Raw genomic sequence first — 19,538 nt, 5'->3', positions numbered from 1 at the left:
TGCACAGTTTAATAAGTCAGAGCATTTCTTTAGCCCTGAACAATATTGCCTAGAGCTTTTCCTCCTCGCTCCCAACTGATGGGAACATAGGAATGACCACACTGATGGGAGCACAGGCCTCACCTTTGCAGCAACCTGCAGCAGACACCAAGGGGAGGACATGTGTGGGGACATGCACTGACCTCAGCCTGGAACTGCTTGGGCAAAGGGCTTCCCTGTCAGAAATGGCATTTTGGTGACAACGTTCCAACATCCATCACAACCACACACCCCTGCTAGGGCTGGGTGGACAAGGGGAGGCTCGGTGGGTGATGTGTGCTCCAGGGGTGATATTTGGCATAAGTGAAGGGTCTACAAAACACATCTTAAGAGGAACAACTGCGGGAGGGTTTGTTTGATCTGGAGAAGAGGAGGCTCAGGTGAGACCTCACCCCTCTCTACAAGTCCCTGAAAGGAGATTGTAGCCGGCTGTGGGATGGTCTTTTCCACCGCACCTGGAGTGAGAGGACTAGAGGAAAATAGCCTTAAGCTGAGATAGGGGAGGTTCAGATTAAACATTAGAAACAAATGTTTTACTTTTAGGGTGGTCTGGCATCGGAACGGATGGTGGTGGAGTCACCATCCCTGGAGGTGTTCAGGAGGCGTCTGTACCTGGCGCTGGGTGATGTGGTTTAGGGGTTACAGCGGTGCTGCTGGGTGGGCGGCTGGCCTGGATCATCTTGAAGGTGATGATTCTCTAATTCTATTATTCTACGATTCTAAGTAACGATGAGCGGATCGGGGTGGACACGGACAGCGGAAGACGCGAAACGACACCGGGGCGAGGCGAAACAGAAGCGGGGCGAGGGCGAGGGGCCGAGCGCCGTGTCCGCCCCGTGCCCGCCCCTCCCGAGCCCCCGCCCCGGCGGCGCGGAGGCGGGGCCGGAGCGGGGCTGGCCGGCGTCCCACGCCCGCCTCGGCTGCCTTTTCGGCGGGAGCTGCTACTCCAGAGTGCGCGGTAGCGTGGGCCGGCCGGGGCCCCATGTGGTGCCGACATCACTGACATGGCGGAATCCCCGCCGAGTCCTCCCGGCACTCGCTCCAGCTAACCGGGACTCGCCGCCCCGCACCGCACCGCCCTCCCGCAGGTAAGGACGCGGCGGCGCTGCGGGGAAGCGGGTGCCGGGTGGGGAGCCCCGCGGCTCCGCTCCGCTCCAAGCGCCGGGGAGCCGCGTCCCCCGCCCCGCGGCGCCGCTCCCGGTCCCGGCTCTTTTGTTCGGCGGCGGGACGCGGCCGCACTCGGCGGAAAGTTTCTCTCCCCGCCCCGTCGGCTCCCCCCGCCGCTGGGAGCGCCCGGCGGGCGGGCGGGCGGGAGCGGCCGCGCTCGGGGCTGGCGGCGGGACGGGCGCTCCAGCACCGCCCGGCTGTCCCTGGGGGCGGCCGGCCCGGCCGCTGTCATCGCCGCCGCCCTCCCCGCCCGCTGCGGCTCCCGGCGGAGAAGTGCGGGAGCGGTCGGGGCTGGCGGGGGCCGCGGGCACCGCGGGTGTGTGCGGGGCGCCTGCCCGCGGCGCCCTCCGAGCCGCGCCCCGCTCCGCAGCCCCGCTCCGCAGCCCCGCTGCCCGGCCGAGGGTGCGGGCAGGTGGAGGAACCGGGGGCTCCTCCGCCTCCAGAACGTCGGGATCCAGAGGGCATGTTGGAGAAAAAGCTGGAGAAAGGCGCGACCGTCTTCTCCCGGCCCCGTCCTCCCCGCCCGGCTCCTGGCAGAGGCGGCTTGGGGAAGGAAAGCCCTGGAAACTTTTTATTTTTGCTTGCCAGACACCTTTTTAAAATGGCATGCGACCAGCAGACGGAGTGAAAAAAGAACAACTCTTTTTAAAAGCTTAACCTCTCTTAGGTTAAGACCACAGCTGCATCCCCCCCTTCCCCGGTTCTCAGAAACGTTCTATTTAAATAAGATTTTGGCGGAGGTAGTGCGGCTTGGAGTTAAATGTAACGAACCATTTATCCCATCTATATTTGTAGAATAGAACGCGCGGGGCAAGCCTGCCTCTCTCCATATTAGTAATTTTGTATTTCATTTGCGTTTCTTTGTGTCCTTTGAGTATCTAAAAGTACTGGCCTTAAAGGGGTAGTTACCCCATCACGGAGGGGGGAACTGAGATGGGGAGAGATTGCAGTTTCTTGTTGGTCTTCTTTTTTTATTTTGGATTTTTAAAAAATTTGTTATTTGGACTCTGTGCTGGATCAGTGAGAACAGGATTCACGTATCCCAGTTCCCTGTGCCCTAACCACAGCTGCTCTATCCCTTAACCGCTTACCCTGCAGAACACAGGGCTCAGCCAGTATGTTCCTGAAAGGTGCCAAACCAGTCTAACTCGAGTTTAATAATGTGCTAGGTAATGGGGTTTCAAACTTCCACAGGTTTTTAAGTGTAGAACACTATTTCTCAACGTTTTTTTTTTTTTTTTTTTGCAGCAGAGCTTGCTTAAAAAAGGTTGAGAGTGCCAGGCCTGGCAGTGCCTCAGTGCCTGTAACTGGTCTGGGTCTGCGCTTTGTTCTGATGGGGAGCGGCTGGTCTGGACACGGATGACACAATGTGTGCTTGGCTGCAAATCCAGATAAAGGCATTGCTTCCATAAACCTCAGGAATAGGCCACGGGCTGCCTCCTGAGTGGAAGCATCTTGCTCGTCTCGCCGTGTCCAGCGCCGGTCTGGCCCACCTACCGCCCGTGTGTCTTTCTCAGCAGTCGGAGAATAAGCTGCCGGTGCTACCAGTAAGAAAATGATTCTTGGCCGTGTTCCCGGGGTCATTTCGGGTCTCGAACAGAAGCGGTCTGTTAGTGCTTTTCTCTTAATCTTCAGCACTCTTGTGGTTCCTTCTTGTTAGTTTCAAAGCTGTTGTGATTTGTGGTTGTATTGGGACCCTGCTGTGGCAGAAACGTCTGCTGCCCCAGAAGTATCGTGTATTGTTCCTCCCAGTTCAGTATCTTTTAGCTACTATGCTTATAATGTAGCTCAGAGATGAGTCTGTGTGGAAGGTGATATATTTTAACTTTTTTTTTTTTTTTTTTTTTTTTTTTTTTTTTTTTTTCAATTTTAGGCCTTTGGGACTTATCTGGTTTGGGTTTGAGGTCACTGCTGGGACAGCAGTGAGAGGTTTTTTTCATACTGTTAGCCTATAGTTGGCCAAAGGATAAGAAATGAAGGTAGTTGGCAGCCAAAATAAGCTGATATTCTGCTATAGCCAAGAAGCTCAGAGCTGTAACTCCGTACTGCAAGTATTTTATCTTTAGTGTCAGAAGAGTTTGTAACTTCCAATCTGAAATCTGTTTATCCTGGCACTTTTTTTTCCTACGTGTAGTATTTAGGGAACTGAAAGAAGATTTCTCCATTATACCTCTTTCTTAGCAGAGAATTTGGTTTTTTTTCTCCTCACTTTATAGTGTCCTTTATGTCTTCTGAGAAAGAGAAGCAGTTGAGGGCAGTCAAATTTACGCAGTTCATAAATCTGTGCAATATACACAGACCATGCAGCAAACTTCTGCATGTGTGTGGTTGTATTCATGAACTTTCTAATAAGTATAATTGACTTTTTCCCTCAAAAATGTAGGTTGTCAGAACCAACATTTACAGTATGAGTAAATATTTGTAGCGTGGGGCTCTTAATTCCTACTAAATACATATAATTAAATAAAAGGCCCAGAGCCCAAACATACCTGAATAAAACAAATGACTCTCTACAGTGCTTTTCTCTTCACTGTAGTCTGCCACTTCCCTCCAAAGAAAAGACACGAGGGAAGATGGAGTGACCTCTTTGGAGCGCCTGGAGTGGCAGTTTGGGACGCACTGGGAGAGCATCCCATCATTCCACCAAGGAAGTGCCTAATGAGTGTTGAAGTCTGGAAATAGTGTCCCAGTGCACTGGCATTGTTTTGAGCAACATGCCACAAGTTATCGAAGTCCCATTTGTTTGCAGTAGCCTTTAGTGTCCAGCAAATAAAATAAATAGCAGAAGAAGCCAGCAGAGCCCTGTGTAAATCCCAGCTGTGCAAAATACCGGCGAGGCAAAGAGTTTCTCAAGCGTTGCCCAAAGAGGATTTGTGCCTCAGTGATTGTCTCTGCACTGCTGTGTGGTGGAGGATCCTTTAGAAACAGCAATATCAAAACTCGTGTTGTCTACGGCCAAGGTTTAGTGTCCCTGTGTGATCCGTCCCTGGAGATGGAAGGTATGTAGGAAGAGGGAAGTTCTTCAAACAAGGCAGTGGAAATAGGAGCCGCTGGATATGCAAGCCATCTACAGGCAGGAATGTTGGTGTGTCAGCGAGCAGATAACTCCAAATAGCTTCCAGTGGGGATGTGGTGGTTGGTGTTTTTATCAGTTTATTCTAAGCACCTCTTTGCAAAATTAAAGTTGGAAGCCTGCTTGCTGTTTGATTCCAGACAGCTAGGAAAAAATAAAAAAGCACAAACTAATTAAACGTGATTTATCGTGGAATTTGCAACAGTGTTGGAGAGATGAGTTGCCTTTCAGAAATGGTGCTGTGGATGTTAAATCTGTGTTCTGCTCTGGATGAAAAATGATGGTGCTGTTGAGCAACTACATAAGAAAAATGTCATCTGTGTTAAAGTCTGTTCTTGAACAGGTATATTCCCTGGAGGTCCCAGGTAGTGCAGCTTTGGGTAAATCTTTGTGGTGCTTTTAATTGGGAAAAGGATGGGTTTCCTTGAGCTTAGAGGTTAAAATGTAGGGCTTCTCCAGTGACATGCTCTCTGCGTTTGATCTGAGGAATTCTTTGTTTACAAGTAAATTGTGGTGTTTGTTAGCAGATAACAGACAAAAAGCCAGCTGCATAAAAAACATTCTCTATTTGTTTTTCTAGTGGTGACAGTTTATAATGGTGATATACTGAAAATTGCCATGTGGGTACTCTGCTTAGTAAACTGCAGCTATGTATAGTGTTAGTTTTGTAATATGAAGCAACAAACAATTCCTAAGTAATTAAATATGTAATTTATAATTTTTTTTGAAGAGGACAAAACTGCAGCTGTTACTGATATGTGGCATTTGCTTATTCTGGCATCTGCTCCTTCTTCTAGAAGGTACTCAGTGCATTGACAAGATGGATTCAGGAGAGAAGTTTCTGCTGTTGTGTTCTGGTTTATCTTGTTATTTGTTAGATTTAGAGTAACTGAAAGCGAGCACTTGAATTCTCTGGAGATGAAGGTGATAAGCCTGTCTGATTTTTCTGTGTTGACTTAGTGTATGGCAATTCTGTGGCAGCATTGCAAATACCTTAAAACATGCTTTTACATCCTGGTCTCTTATCATTGCTTTAGTCGTAATTATGGACATTCCTATTATTAGGTCCTTGCAAAGGACTCTCATAATAGAATGTGTGAATACATGTATTTAAACATATACTTCATGTTTTCAGGAATGTTTTGAAAAGAATGCTTTGAAAAGAGAGAAATTACTTTCAGGAGGTTAATAAAAACTTCAATAAACAACAATTTTAGATGAGCCTTGCCACCCTCAGAGATGCTTGGGATGATGTGTACAGATTTCCCCATGCTTTTAATCTAAACTAGCAAAATCAATGTGTTCTGCTTAGTTTGTAGATTCTCTGGGCCTCTGTGCAGCTGTGTCAATTTTATACGGTTGCTCCCTGTTCTCCACTCACCCACTAATAAAATGCCAATGTTTATAACCTAAATCCCAGTGTTATCTTTTGCCCCAAATATTTCCACACAATTCTTTAGTCAAGCCCAATGCTGTAGTGAAGTAAGATGGTGTGATTATTTTGGACTATCTTGATAGCACAAACAGCATGGGAGTAGAGAGTTGTCCCGATTTGTTTCAGGATGACCTTACCATTTTCCTTTAGTGTATGATTAGTTAGCTGAAGGAATTCATTCTCCTTTTTAACTTGCCTTTGTTGTAGAAGTATGTCCTTGCTCAGTGGCAGTTCACGTGACATAAGTGACCTTATGCTTGCAGACACTTGAGCTGATCCGGGTGTGTTACTCAGTGTTACGCATTGCTCTGCTCCTTGTTTGTTTATTGATGCGGAATAATGCTGCAGACGAAAAAAATGATGACAGCATTTGTGGATAATGAGAGCACTGAGTGGGTTTCCTTCTGGTCAGCCTCTTATTTTTTGTGGATTCACGTGATGCCAACTCATGGAAGAGGAAAAAATTGCTTTCAGTGTCTTGTTACTAGCAAATGGCAAGCAGAAGCATCACTTCGTTAGAATAAATTAACAGAGCACAAGAGACCAAGTTGGAACTGCAGAGCTTGTGGACTATTTTGGGTCTATAATTCCCAAATAGTTGGGTTTTTTGTCTCTAAGCACTGGTAGAAGTGGTGAGTTTGAAAAGCAAAGGCACAGCTTGGGCTTGACTGACTCCAGGAAGGGTGTTGCTTTGCTGGAGGACTCAGTATTTTGTCTTTCGTACAGTGTTAAAGTATCAGGAATAATGGCTTAGGTTGAAGTAGGAAAAATTCCTCCTTTTGTGACAGGATAAGGCAAATTGGGATATACCATGTACATGATTGTTCTAGATGTATTTGAACTGGATGCAAGTTTGGGACCCAGTTGCATACGTGCCTGCATACGTGTGTGTTCTGTTCTTGTAGCAGATGGTAATTGGTGTTTGGCTTTGAGGAGTGTGTTTGGCTTGAACAGTTAAAATGTTGGTCTTGTTCTCCCCAGTTCTTACTTCACTTTGCTTAGCACATATTAATATCCTGTTCTTTTGTGCCACTCTGAAGCTCTGAGGAAATGATTTTATAGTCTTGTTAGGAGATATATTTTTATTAACTGTATTAAAAATTGAAAAAAGGGGCTAAAAATAAGCTGTAGTTTTTTCCCAAAACATTGTTATTGTTGTTCCTCTGTTATACATTCTTGTATTGAACTGTGGCTACCTTGGAAGCCATGGCTTTTAAGGTGAGGAATTTGTTCCTATTTGGTTGCACTGTCTGAAGGATGACAACACGTTTCTTGAGGGCTGATTTCCACTGAGTCATCCCCCAAGCAGGGCAGAGGGACATTCAGCTGCTATCACATCTTTTGCTTTGGCAGGTTAACTAGGAAATTTGTTTTCAAAGCCTGCCTTGGGGAGGAGAGAGCAACAAGTCTTTATTTTTGAATGCTGGAAGTTAGAAGCTGTGGTGGCTCAAAGAAAAGCAAATAAAGAAAACAACTGTTTCTTACTCTGGATTTTTATGGAATTGGCTTCTGCTTTAGTGAGGTTTGTTTTTTTTTAACTCTGAGCTCTTCTGCTTTTCTCAGTGTCCCACTTGCCTATCCTTTCTTTAACGCACTTATTCATTAGCCACAGGTGATTTCTGATACTACAATAGGGTTTTCCTTTTAATTATCTCTCTGTATGATTTATGTTCTGTTGGTTGCACAGCTGTTAAAGGTGATCCTCAGCCATGCAGTGAGGTTTCTTCTGCTCTCATGCTCCATGCTGTGGGGCTCGGGGTGCAGCATTTGGTCACAGGAGCAGTGTGCCTCCTGAGCAACCCATCTGACAATCCATGTGTCTGGGGAGCTGAGCAACTAGAGACACAATACTTAAGTTGGCACAATGTTTGCTCTTCGCTGGCTTTTCTTGAATGCTTCAGATGTGGGCAAGGGAGGGGCAGCAGATCTGTGTTTGTGGAACGCTGCCTTCCCTTCTGTCCTCTTCCCTTTGACTTCATGCTCTTGTTCATGCACTGGATGTGACGTGTGGCCCCTGCATGACTAAAAGTGCAGGTATGTGGACGTGGGGCTGCTGGCTGGGAGGAACGTGTCCATCCACATGTGCAGTGGGGTGTGCCCAGCGCTGCAGCCCAGGTGGCTGCGTCTTGGCTCTGAGGTGGGTACAAATGACCCGGGAAGGCTGTGGTGTGTGGTCCCCACATGCTTCAGAAGAGTTGAAGTGGCCTGATCTGACAGGACCACAGGTGCTGCTTCTTGAGTCATAGGTTGAGGCATTGTTGACGGTATGGGTCCCAGCCAGCTATACAAGGAGGGAAAATCCATCTTCAAAAGCTGCTTCTGAGGAACAGGTCAGAAGTTTTCTGGCGTGGTTGGCAAGGATGTTCCTATAAGGAAGGAAATGAGAGGTTGGCAGTATATAGTGAGGTGGCCTCGTGGTTTGGCTGTCGTGTGTAAGAGGTGACAGCGTTAGAAAGAGTTAAACTGCGCATGGTCTGTGGAGAGCTTAGGCCTGGAGAGTAACCCAGAAGCAGGATGAGCTGCAGAAGGTTGGTGGTGTTACGGAAAAGAGAAAGGGGTGGCAAAAATTAAATCTAAATTCAGTATAAATCATAGTTAATTGGTGCTTCACGATGTCTGTGGTGATGTCTGAACATGTTGTCTCCTCTTAAATGAGTGACCTTACGTGGCTTGGAGGAGCAGAGAAAATGCCACAGTGTCACAAATAATCCCCTGTAGAAACTGTGGAGTTAAACACTTAAGATTCTGGATCAGTGCAAATGACTTGATAGCCAAAAGACTGACCCCTGCTCTCTTTGTGCACTGTGACCCTGCAGGCTATCAGCGCTGCTCTAAAAAGTTCAACCTCCTTTTGTACTTGTAGGAAATGTATGTTGGATGTTTTGAGGATAAAGGGTTAATTTTATGACAATTCAAGGTATATGCTGATATGTTCATAAGTCAACTTGTTTGACAGTCATTTTCTCACTGTTCTCTAATCAGAAGTTTGTTACTTAGACTGCTGCAGATTCTTTCCTGGTCTCTGATTATCAAACACCCAGAATACGCAGAAGTGAAGTCTGATTTTCTGATGATTCTGTGTTTTGCTTACATGCAAGCAGGTAGTTCATTCCCATGGCGTCTCCTTATGTTACTGTCTATTTGTATGTTGTCCTTTTGGTTTATCTGTTGTAAAACTAAATTACATTTTAGTTCAGCAGCACCTCAAAACAACAACAGAAGTCAACAAACAGAAACCTTAAAGGACCAAACCAAAATGACTTGGTATTTCACATTGTGGTTAACTTGGTGAGGTAATAATGTCATGTTCAGAAGTAAGAAGTATCCTGTGGATTTCACCAGAGACCCAGGTAGTGTCTTACTGGATGATTTTTGTGGTGTACTTGGTGGCATTAAGCTGTTCCTAACATGCCAGGAAGTTAAAATGCCATAAATAGGAAGCAGCATAAGGTTCATTGAGAATTTTAGTACTAGGTCATAGCACCAGTTTTGCTTCATGAAGGTCTAGGGTCACACTCTTACACACTTGGCACTGAACATGCAGGTTACATTATTCATAGCTGACCATAACCAATGCATGAGAAATCTTATGGCTAAAGAGGAATGCTGAGATTTTTCAACAAAGGAAAAGTTCTGCAGAGTTTGACATGGAGAAAAGTGACCGAAAGGATAGATTTAGATTAGATTCTAGGAATAAATTTTTTACTGTGAGGGTGGTGAGACTGGCACTGGTTGCCCAGAGAGGCTGTGACTGCCCCATCCCTGGAAGTGTTCAAGGCCAGCTTGGATGGGGCTTGGAGCAGCCTGGGGTAGTGGAAGGTGTTGCTGCCCATGGCAGGGCGGTTGGAACTACATGATCTTTATGGTGCCTTTCAACCCAAACCATTTCATGAGTCTATGATCTGAGCCTTAATCCTTGTTTCTTGTGTGTCAGCTGGTGGCAAAATTAACTTGTTTAATTCTGCTCTGCACATGTTTATTTTTTGCAACTCCATATGCTGCTCTAACAGATCTTTATTATTGCTTGTTAAGTTCAGCGGTGCTTTTAGTGACTGCACAAAACATAAACATCCTCTGTGACTTCGTTAGACATACAGTGCAAACTTTTTGTTGACTTGAAGGCTGTTCCTTGGGTCAGTGAGCACTGCAAGGAGCAGTCAGGGCACCGTATGCCCACAACTGCGAGGATATGTGAAACAGAAAAGAATTGTCTTGTTACCTAATTTAAGTCTTCTCTCTGCAAGCTCTTGTGTGTGTGGTGTTTTATCTTTACCCTTTCCCCTCTAGGTTAACAGGGCTGGACGTGCTTGTCCAGCTGTTCCAGCTGCCTTGTTCAGTGGGCAGGAAATGGTGATGTGGTGGAAATTAGGCAATTCTGCTGTGTGCAACCAAAAGGGTCTCTGATCTCTTCCACAGCAGCCGCTTCTGGATAAAACACAAGAGTCAAGTCATTCAGATACTTCTGTAACCACAATCTGTGTAACGAACAAGGCAGCTACACTTGAATTTTGTATGCGTCTGAATAGGTTGCTTCAGTGGATGTGTGAGAGCTGCTATGTCACGGGAAAGGCAATATTTGTAGATCTAAAACTCTGAAGTTAGACATCAACGGTTTCACTTCCTTTTGGCATTTTGGGATCATGCAGTCAAACAGGATGATATTATGCTCTAAAATGTTAGTGTGAAAAGTTTTTTCAGTTTCTCAGACCTTCTAGACTATTCCAGTCCTGCCCTTCCTAGCACCTGAGTCCCTTCAGGTCTGTCTCAGTGAATCCTTATTTTTCTCTTTCCTTTTTTCTGTGTTAGATTTTTCTAGACTACCGTGTATTGATTTCAGCGTGTCCTCAGTTGTTGGGTTAGTGCAAGGGGATGAAAGGGAGTGAAATGTGGGAATTGGGACGGAGAAAATATGGATACACGAAGACATGGAAAATAGTATTGACTGGATTAGTTTGCCAGTAGACCAAGTGTATTATTATTATTGGCCCTGCTGTAATTTAAGGTTCCGTGACGTTCTCTCAATGAAAATATAAGCAAATACAATAACACACTCTTACGTGATTGAGTTCACTTGGACATTGATAACACCACCTTTGAGCAAATTTGATCCCGTCTGGTTACCAGCAGTGACGTGGTTCTGCTGCAGCTGTGGAGCTGTGGGCAGTGCTGGTAGGGACGAGGTGCTGCTTTCTGGCTCCGTGTTAGCGACGTGGCAGCGGGAGATCTGTCCTTTCACTTCGGGAGGGAAAAGCAAAGCCTTGGCCTGGTGCCTGGACTAACCTCACATGGCAAGCAGAGGATTTGTATTTGAGTTAGAAAGTAAATGGGGATGGCAGATTAGATCTGCCAACTTCCCTCCTCTTCTGTCTTCGGAAGAGTTATTTTCCATTAATTATAGATACTTAAATTTTTATTTTTTTTTTTAAGTGTCCTGGCTCTGTAGAGCAAGTGAGTTGTAGCTGTGGTCTGCTGGTTCCCTGAAGGACCCAGGATGACTGGCTGGGCAGGAGATTTCTCTCTGCTCAGGCAGGGGTGCAGTGAGGTCTTGCCTGTGCTCCCTGCCAGGGCTCTTCCTCCTCCTGGTCCTACTGCCTGACAAGTGCAAGGCAATTTGAGGGAGCTGTATGCAAGTTGATGTGATTCAAATGAAGAAAACTTTCCCTTAAAAATTTCGAAGATTTGACTGGTTCTTTAGTGAGTATTTTATGTTGGCTACATACTGTATAAAGTATCACTGATTTAGTATTTTTGCATATCCCTGCTTTTCTCAGAAAATGTTTTGCAATATTCAACTTGTGCATTTATGAAAGGATTTGGCAGATGGAAAAGGGAAGCAACAACTCTTCTCTCGTCATACACAAATACACAGTTGGAAGGAAGAAACAGATAAATGCCATTTTTATCTATTCTGGTATATTAGACAAAGGTTTTCTTTGTTTTTCTGCCAATATCAGCTCTTCCTGACCTTTGTGATCAATATTAGCACTGAAGTTTCTTAAAGCAGATAGGGAGACTTTGTTGTGCAACTGTTCAGCCAGAGTGTGAACGTGCTGTGATAGTGGTTATACAGCCATGAAGAAAGGTACCCACCCAAGGGGGGAATCTTACTTTGCTTTTAATAGAGATAGGAAGGGAGATTAACACTATTTTGCAAGTCCTTCTGGGATTTGTTTTGGAAAATGTATGCATTCTGATCACCTATGTTAGTGAAAGGTGGGTAAATTTGAAGTGGTAGTTACGGGCAAGGGTTACAAGCATGACTGGAAGTGTAGAAAGCCTTTCTCGTAAGATGAGATGGAGAAATGTTTAACAGGAAAGAAGTTCCAATGAACTTTACTATCTCTAAATCCATCAGAGGTAAACACTGAAGGCATACAGGACTGTTTAAGCCAAAAGCCGGTGTTGGCAGATGAACGTGTGGATGCAAGATGTCAGTAAATAAAAACTTCTTTAGAATTTGATCAAACAGCTTAGTCCAAACCCAGTCCAGCTATCTAAACAGGAGCCAACTTATGGCAAGCAGGAAGTAAGAAGACCTAAGTAATTTTAATGTACAGGGCTTAATGCAAGGCTGTTAAAAGAATATGTGGCTGTGGTATTCCCAGATATGAATAAAGAGTGTACAAGTGGCAAACTGGTTTCAAGGAAGTGGGAGAACAGAGAACCTGGAATATAGTCTGATGAAAGTACTGTGGGCATTCATTGCAGCTGCAAAATTTATAAATCTAATCCTTATTTTTTTAATGAACTGGCATAATAATAAAAATACTTTTTTTCAAATCTGCTTGCACCTGAAGTTATATATGTGCAGAGCTGTACAATACTGGTGGTGCAACTTCAGTATGGCTGGAATCCTGGTGGAATTTTACTTTGTGTCCTGTTACTTCTATTGGTAGAAGGTCCTGATGTAACATAATTCCAGGAAAGGAGATGGGCAGCTTTCAAAGAGCTTTGAACATCAGGTCAGACAGTAAAGGTGCTTTCCCAAAGTGGTGGATCACTTATCAAAGTGGAGAGATTTGTATCCAAAACTTTACCAATGATGATCTCTAGGAAAGAGTATATTAATTCCTTAGATAATCACAGGCTTCAAAGCAAAATCAGAATGCAAGATAAACTTTTGTTTGCACTTTGTCTTAGGAGGAAAAAAAAAGTAAAAATGTCAGGGTTATACAAATGTGAATTTAAATACTTAAAAATCAAAATGTCTGAATTTGTTTGCTGATAGAAGATGGAAGCTATACCAAAATAAAAGGTAAGAGTCTTCTAAAAAACTGAAGTCAGTGAATAAATGTGCAGTGCCAAAATGGATGTACTTTCAGTGGTAAGGAAAGGAAAATCCAAATTTGGTCATCTGCAACTTCAGAAGTGGCTGTAAAACCAGCAAATTGCTTGTTCTGCTTGCACCATGACTCTGGAAAAGGAAAAATCAGCATGTAGAGAAGGTATTATCCACTTAATTGCTTGGTAGCTACGCTGAAATTGCTTTAATACTGACCTGTGGTGTTCCCTTTCCCAGCAGAAATGCTTTTGTGTCAGGCAGAAATTAATGTCTCTTTGGAGAGAGGAGGATGCAGTGACTCCTGCAGACTTTCATCTGAGCCTTTTCCTCCGCAACAGAAGTCACAGGAACTTGTTGACAAAGCTGTTTTCTGTGATACAACTGAGGTTTTGTTTTGAGGTGGGGCTTTCTTTGTTTTGTTCTAAAGAGTCAGGTTTTACTTATATATATTATCAACACTCTCATTTAAGCTTGTGATGTGCTTTTTCCTGAGCTGCTTGGGGGGTGGGGGGAGTTGTTTTAATTGTCTTTATGCTAATGTAGAAGAACTGGGAGCTTGTTTCCATCCATCAGCGCTGGAAACTGAAACAAAAGCCAAGCAAACTTGCAGATGGTTGCAGATCCTGGATCCCAGCCACTGCCCGATGCTGCTCAGTCTGCCTGCCTCTGTCATTTGCTGCTTACAAAACACTGTGCTGGGCGTGTGAGTGTGGACTTTGCCTTCCCGGAGGACTTTGCCTTTGTCAGCAGCAGGAGGAGGAAGGTGCAGCCGTGTGCTGGGGCAGGAGCAGTCCCTGCGGGGTCCTCAGCCTTTGGCCAGGGCTCCTTGCCAGCGACGTAAGGATTGGCTTGGGAGTTCTCCAGGGTTATAAAACACCCAGCTGTTGAACTTTTAAAGTTGTGTGACTGGGCAGCTGGGATGGACTGGAGGGTGAGCTGTATTTGACGGAGGAACAATGGTTTCACAAGCGCGTACACGTACTCCCCTCACCCCCCTTCTGCGGCCATGGGTGTGCACTATCTGAAATCCTGTCGCTAATTAAAAATCACAATAAGCCAATGCACTTAAAAGTGGGTTTTGTTGGCTTTTTTTTTTTTAATTTAAAACTGCTGTGACCGGGGAGTTAATGAAACAACTGGGAGCAGCATCTCACATTGTGGCCACTTGCTCAGTCGTGGCTGAGTTGGTGCAAAGTGTGTTGGAGTCGATTTTTATTGTTCTAATGGGATTTCAGCCTACTGTGGCAAGGGAAAAGTTAACATAGGCAACAAGAACTAACTCAGCTTCCACGGGTGAAAATGCTGGTGAGAGGCCAGGAGCTGGCTGGAAGAACCTGGCTGGGAATGGGGCAGAGGGAGCATCCCTGAGGAGGTTGGTGGAGCCAGGAGCACAGCAGAAGTGATCAGTGGGGCTTTATTTAATGCTGGCTGGGTAGTATGGTTTAGTTTCAGTCTCACCCACAAACTGCTAAGCATATCCTGATTTAGGAAGGTCAATATGAAAAAGCTTGCAGTGTAAAGCTGTAGTTTTTAATGTGGACAGTCAAACAGATCCCGTGAAGTGATAATTAGTGTTACTGGTCAGGGCAGGCTGTCAATTTTAGTAGGAAATCATTAAATAAATACTGGTGAATAACCAGTATGCTGGTTCTTCTTCCCTTGGAAGAGACCAGAGCACTAACAGAGGTGATGTGTTTCATTATCCCCATTTTGCAGCTGAGAAAACAAGACACAGAGGTGAAAATACTGGAGATACTTTGTTTGGGGCTTGTTTCAGTTGAAGCTGGACTAGAAGTCTTATTGGTGGTCTGCACATGCCTGGGGATTTTTCTCCCCAACACAGCTCTCGACAAGTGCCTGTGTGCAGTTCCTACCTCTGAAAGCCTCTCCCAGAGGAGGTTTCCTTGGCAAGAGGGCAATAACTACTTGCCTTCTGCTCAGCATATTATATTGTATCTGTAGGAAGCCTTTGTGCAAGACTGACTTGCTGTTGGTAAGGGGGGGGCAAGAACAGTTCTCTTACAAATGCCAGCTAGGTCTTTGCAAACTAATAAAATTGTCACTAGGCAGTACAGCATACACCTGATTTAGTAAGGTTACAGTTCTTGTTTAGGAAGGGTATAGTTATCCTGGCTTACTTGTAATTTATATTCTGGTGAGCGCATATTTCATATTTCCATTTCCATAAGAGGAGGAAATACTGCTCACTTCCCCTGGCTGATTCCATCTACTTCAGTAGCTAATCTTTGGATTTTCATTTCTAATGTTGTGCCCAACTCTGATTTGCCTGGCTCCTGCTTCTACTTGCTGGTTCTTACTGTTCTTTAACATCCAATCCTCGTTGGCCGTGGGACCATTATAAAAATACCAGCCCTTTGAGAGGGCTGATTCACACACGGTGTTATCAGCTCGCAGATTAACCTGTGGTCAGTTCGCTGGCCAGCTCTTAATACATTGGAGATATTTCATTTTGATTGTGCAGTGTGAACTCTTATCAGTGTTGCGTGGTACCAAATCAAACGCTGGCTAAAGAACACACACATGCTAACACAGCTATCTCTCCAACCAAAGGTGTAATCTCGGCCCAGAGCGCACTTGGAGTTGTTTGACAGGGCCTGTTTTATATAGAAGGACAATGCTGATTATGTTTCTATCTTTGAATTCTTTATCACTGGAATCCTTCATTGACTTTTGATTGTTTTATCTGAAAGCTGTGTCTTACTAATGGGATGTGATTGCACTGGGCAACCTGTTTCCCTCTCAGCTGCTGGTGCTGGGTTAGCACAGTCTCTCTCTGCTCTATCCCTCTGCATCAGTGTGTCCTGATGTTGGTCAGGCATTTCTTTAAAGGCTCGAATCAAAACTTAATTAAAAGTTTTCGGGGCTGACTTGCCCACTGGGGTAAGTCAACAATGTGATACAAGTGCATTTTGTGGCTCTTCCAAATACCAAATGGAAGAATTTGTTAAATTCTTTTCCCCTGCATCATTAGCCCTATTTTCACTTCTGTTTAGCAGTGGGGTTATTGCCACTTATTATCCTTAGTTTGTTTTAGCACACAGCTCATTTTCTGTTTTCTTGCAAGTCATGGTTATTTTTCTTTGACTTGCCTTGACTTTAGCCTTGGTTTCACTTACCAAATTTCTGTACTACTTTCACTATCTATTCTTAGCTTCCCTCTTTTACTCCTTTTTATGCTGCCTTATGTTTTTATTGTCTTTTTACCATGGCATCAGGCTAGGATTTTAGTTTAAGTTTCCTTCTTTCTCAAACAAGGGAATCATATTTTTTCAAGTTGTCTTTTCTGGAAAAACAAAGGAGCTTACAATTGTAGGTAAGTTTTTTCTCGTCTGTTTTTCCCGTCAATTCTCATCAGTTTTGGGAAATTAGCATTTGTTGTTCTAAACCTAAACTGCATGACCTGACTCCAGTTAATCTCCCTCTAATAACATTTGATTGCTGTGGTGATTCGAAAGTTCTCATGGGATGATTCTGACTGGCTCTGTGAAGATGAAACTTGCAGCTGTTGGGTATTGAGTGCACAAAAGTCACAAGGATAATAAAACACTGAGGTTTTTTCACGCATCTTATATAGGTTGTGTGTGTATGGTGCAGGAAGTTTTGTTTGCTCTTGAGCTATGTTTGAATTCCCTTTGTGGTGTAAATCAAATAATTCTCTAAGTACGTTGTTGTCAGTGAGGGAAGGAAATGGTTTCACAAGTGTTTGCCATACAGAACTTAGCAAAGTAATTCAAGTAGTTAAACATAATGATATTAAAAAAGGAGCTGCCGAGATCCAACTCCATGTACGTATCACTACATAAAGTACCACTGATGTACATCAGAGTGTGAGTTCATGGCCTGATGACATAGCCCTAAGTTGGTGCTGCTACTGAAAGGTCAGTCCTGCCTCCCACTCCCTTCATTCTTGCTTTGGCTCAGTGAGTCAAGCTCCCTGGGCTCCTCTGAAAGCCAGCCTTGAGTATGTCTCCCCTTGCTGCTGGGTGAGGGCCATCCTAGCACAGGCAGTGAGGGTCCATTGAGGTTCCTCCTGTACCTGAGTGGGGCACAGCATGTCCTGGGGCACCTCCTGTGCCTGCTGCCCCAGCGCGCTCCCCAGCAGGCAGGGACGTTCCTGCTGGGGTGGACTGCAGAGGGGAACCATCCTTGTTAAATGGACAGAAAGTGTATTGTGCTTTGCTTTTAGTACTTGTGCTGTTTGAAATCAGTGTCAGTGATTGTTCTCCCTGACTGCCAGTCTCGTTCCCTGAGCACCATCTCCCACACTGAAGGAGAAGGGTTAAGAGAAGTGCAAAAGTGCTACACGTGCAGTCTCGTGGCCTCCTCAGTGCTCTGCTGTGTGTGTGTGTGGGACAGCTTTCTCAGAGTTGTGTAATACTCCTTAGCAGGTGATGTGCCAGTTAAAAGAACCAGCTCAACTACCTGGTTTTCATTTAAATTACATGTTCTCCTTCGGTGTTCATTTTAGCTACCTGTCCCAATAACTAATTTTTCCGCCTTTGAAGCTGTCTGTGCTCTCGTTTCTCATGTTTGAAGAGATGGGCTTGCACATTGCCTGTATGAAAGGGCATCAAGAAAGATCTTCCCTTTTTCCTCGGAACAGCTTGAGGCAGAGATCTGTCTTTCTTTATATTTACTCACTGCAAAGCAGGTTGCACTGAGTAGCAGCCACTCAGCCTTGCTGTAACAGCGTGTGCAGCAAGAGCACGTGGACCCTGGGTCTGTAAAAAGGCTCTGCCATGGGCAGGGGTCCATCTTGGCTTCTCCCATGGACAGAGGGCATCCCTGGCAGCCCCCACGACCTGCGTCTCCTGAGTTGTTTGAATTCTGCATTTACTCTGTGTGGTAAGAATATCTCCTAATTACTCACTGCTAAAACTTGGTGTTTAATAGCTACTTAGAGGGAGAACTTGGATGGGAAGAAAGAGTTTATAGATAAAAGTTGGTCATTGCTTGTTAATTAAAGTCTGTCTTTTCTCAGGGATAATTACTGCAGCATTGGCAAGAGGGAAACAAAAGTTCAGACAGAACACAGCTGAGCTGTAATCTGCTTATGTTAGAGCCTGAAATAGCAGAGGGTGTGTTTGACTTGAAGTGCTTGTCCGTGGATCTTTTACTCCTGTCCTTGTGGGGGAAGGGATAGCGAGCTTTGAAGTGCAGGCACAACTCTGATGCTGAAATACCAAGGTATGAATGAATAACAGAAAGGTAACAGGTACCTTGGAGGTAGAGGTGTGTGTTGGATTCCAGGTGGTGTAAACAACTACAAGGTTATTAACATCATTCATATGCTGGTTGGAAATCTCAGCTACTAGGATGCATCCAAAAAAAAAAGGCGTGCTGAGATATGGAACAATAATTAATGAGATCTGTTTGGTTTTTTCACCCGAAAATGTAGCCCTGGGGTCATGTTTCCCTATGTGTGTGTGTATATAGAGGGCTGCCCTTACAGCAGTGGGCTTGAATTGAGTTCAGCTGGGGTACACAGGGTCACCTACACCGGGCTGCTTTGCCCTCACTGTTGCTCCTCACTCACGTCCCGGGAGAGTTGGCAGTGGGCTTTGTCTGCCCAAGACTGGCTGAAGGATTTCAGTGTAGGCATGAGAGCTGGGATGCCAGACTGCAGATGGGAAGGTCTGTGTAATGCAGAAGGAATTCCAAGCATCTTTTTGGTTAATTCTGTTTTTTAGAGGACTGTTAATGTGGCTTGATGGGAACTTGCATGTTGAGTGCAGCTTAAGGCTTCTTGAGTATTTCCATAAATGGTTTTCTAAAGTCTTCCTTAAAATCTCTTTGAATTGACAATTACTGTACATAAGTAATGTACCTAATCTTTTTACCTTTGTTATGTTCATGAAACTATTGATAATACCTTGGCAAATACTCTGACATTTAATCTATTTTACTCCTAGTGAAGAAGAGCCCTGAGCACATCTGACTCAATTAAATTCATGCATTCCTACTCAAGGACTGAATTTTACTGGACTTAGTATACTGTACTGAAAATGCCTTATTTTTTATAACAATTGCTTTGATTTTACAGGGAAAGACATATTTCCATTGTATTTTCAAATGATACAGCATTTCTCTGCAGAATGTGCCAGTGCTATTTCCAGGACACCTGGAAGGATTTGGGATGCTGGGTGTTGTTACTGAAGTAGTGATGGTGATGTAGAATTAAAAAGAAAACAACTGAAGTCAGCTTATCAGAAATAAACTTCAGAAATGTTCATTATATTTGGCACTTAGTGTCTATGAAACTGAATTTGGAAAAATGTCTGAGGGGACTTAATATCCTCTGAAATGCTCCATTACCTTTTTTGTTTCCCTCACCTTCCTACACAGGCTTGTTTTCTGTAGTGGTTGTTCAGGTTAGAACAAAAATGGGAATTTGACAAGCATGTAGGTGGCCTTTTCTCTGATGCATATCAGCAGAGCTTCATTGTTTTCAAGATATTTATCCCTAAAACACTTAAGTTTTTAAGCTGTTAAAATTGTCAGTGATCTGATCAGCTTCGATG

The 19,538-nt window shown here is 44.5% G+C and overlaps 1 protein-coding gene across 1 annotated transcript in view; it reads left to right on the top strand.

Annotated features, from left to right (window-relative positions):
* Positions 1-949: 949 nt before the first annotated feature.
* Positions 950-19,538, top strand: part of FNDC3B (fibronectin type III domain containing 3B) — a 184,515-nt gene continuing 165,926 nt past the window's right edge. The window contains exon 1 of the mRNA XM_048314456.1: positions 950-1,127. The gene's annotated coding sequence lies outside the window, so the exon portion shown is untranslated. The remainder of the gene's footprint in view (positions 1,128-19,538) is intronic.

This window comes from Corvus hawaiiensis, chromosome 10 (genome assembly GCF_020740725.1).
Source record: "Corvus hawaiiensis isolate bCorHaw1 chromosome 10, bCorHaw1.pri.cur, whole genome shotgun sequence".
NCBI lineage: Eukaryota > Metazoa > Chordata > Aves > Passeriformes > Corvidae > Corvus > Corvus hawaiiensis.
Note: the sequence above shows the minus strand (reverse complement) of the source record. Positions and strands in the feature narration are given on the sequence as shown.